Source organism: Odocoileus virginianus, chromosome 33, assembly GCF_023699985.2.
Source record: "Odocoileus virginianus isolate 20LAN1187 ecotype Illinois chromosome 33, Ovbor_1.2, whole genome shotgun sequence".
In the NCBI taxonomy this organism is placed as follows: Eukaryota; Metazoa; Chordata; class Mammalia; order Artiodactyla; family Cervidae; genus Odocoileus; species Odocoileus virginianus.
Window position 1 is genome coordinate 26540652 of NC_069706.1, and position 2331 is coordinate 26542982.

A 2331-nucleotide genomic window follows, 5' to 3' on the forward strand; every position below is an offset into this window, starting at 1 on the left:
TTACATGTATGTGATCTTTTTTTAATGAACTGATGCTGAGAGTGAGCCCATCACTCTTGAAAGATGGCTTGTCCCAGTTCAGCGGGCATGTGTGAGTCTACAGAATAAAGTAAGCTCATCAGCTGGTTCTTATGGCCACATGGTAGGTGTTATGGGGAGTGGGTGTCTATATACCAGCGCATAATGGTCTGGTGTTTGGGAGCTGGGGCTGCTGATGGAAGATCAGGCTCTGCTCGTTGATGGGGTCCCTCCCCTCTTTGGTGTTGGGTCCTTAGCCTATAAAATGTGGAGGTTGAATTCAATAGCATCTAAGGTCCCTTCAGCTCTGAATTTCTGTAACTGGCTCTTCTTGCTGGCACAGGAAACAGTTGAGGAAAGTGGGTGTAGTGAACTGCCATGGCAAACCTGCAGTTCAGCAGCAGCTACTCTACTGATTAGATGCTCAGAGTGTGTTTGCAGGTTGTGAATGAAAGAATCATTGATTTAGAAAGTACTTTCTAAACTACTTAATGAAAACTGGTAGAATGACTATTACTAGTAAAGGTAATCTAGCTATTCAGAACTGAAAAAAAAAAAAGTTGCTCTGGACAGAGGGAATTTTCACTTACAAAATTATGTGGACTTGTAAATGAAACAAACCCTGTAGAAGTTAAGAATCTCCTGTCATGCACTGGTGTGTTAGAGTTCTCCAGAGAAACAGAGCCAATAGGCTATCTAGATATAGATGTATTTGGGGGAGAGAAGGATGGGGAGTTTGGAATTAGTAGATGCAAACTATTATGTATAGGATGGACAAATATCAAGGTCTTACTGTATAGCACAGGGAACTATATTCAGTGTCGTGTGACAAACCATAATGGAAACGAATATGAAAAAGAATGTGTGTGTGTGTGTGTGTGTGTATAACTGAGTCACTTTGCTATACAGCAGAAATTAACATTCTAAATCAACTGTACTTCAATAAAAATTGTTTTGAAAGATGTATTTAAGAGGAGAGACTTATAGGAATTGGCTTGTGCCATTATGGAAATCAAGAAGTTCCATAGTTTGCCGTCTGCCAGCTGGCAAACCAAGAGCCCCAGTGGTAGGATTCTGTCCAAGTCCAAAGGCCTGAGAATCAGGGGGAGCAGATGATGTAAGTCCCAGTCTGAGGTCAAAGGCCCAAGAACCAGCTCTAGTATCAGAGCAGAAGGTGGGAATCCAGCTCACGAAGAGAGTGAATTCACCCTCCTTTCACCTTTTTGTTCCATTTGGGCCTCAATGGATGGGGTGATATCCACCCACACTGGGGAGGGCAGTGGGATCTCCTGCTAATCCCTTCCAAGAAAACCCTGACAGACACACCTAGAAATAAAGTTTTACCACTTGTCTGGGCATCCCTTAGGCCAGGCAAGTTGATACTTAAAACTAACTGGGCTTGAGAGCCTCCCTAAATTGCCTCATCTACCTGACTGCTCGTCCATGGGCCATTCTTAGTGAGGACCTGGATGTCTAGGTGCTAAATATCAATAGACTATGAAAAAATGATCTTTTAGAAATAGTTTGCTATCTTTTTGTTTTGCTTTCTTAAACAACCTTTCTGTTCAAAAAAGCACAGAGCAATAAAGCAAGTCTAAAATGGAATTCTGTCAGAGTACACCCTCCGCTAGAGTCTGGAGCGATTTCTGTTCTAATTAAGTCATTAGGTTTCACAACTTGAGGCAGTAAAAACTGGGTTTTGCCCTTCATTCAATTCAACAAACATTGAGCTGCTATTATGTGCCCAACACCAGGCACTTGGAATAACATAAATCATGATCCCTGTCCTTGTGAAGCTTGCAGTCCAGTGAAAGGAGACTGGCAATTAAATACAAAACTTTGTAAGCCACATGCTATGGCAGAAGTTGATAAATGCCATAGCGGAAGAAGGTAACGGGGATCACGAATCTGGGGCTGGGCTGGGAGGGGCAGTACGTAATATTAAAAATGTTTAGTCTGAGTTGGCCTCACTGAAAAGCTGAGATTCAAGCTTAAACTTGAAGGAGGTGAGGAAGTTAGCCAGTGTTTGGGGAGAAACCCCTTCCTGCTGAGGGCATGGCTACAGCACAGGCCCTGAGGCAGGCTCCGGCCTGGTGTGCGGGGAGACCGCTGCGGCTGGGGAAGAAGAGGTCACGAACCTGGATCCATAGGGGGCTGGAGGCCACTGGAAGGACTTTACTCTGAGACAGGATCCACTGGAAGGTTCTGAGCAGAGGAAGGGCATATGGTCTGACTTGACATTGTAAGTGGTGGCCCAGACTAGCAGTAGCAGTGGAACTAGGGAGCATGGTCAGATTCTAAATATACTCTGAC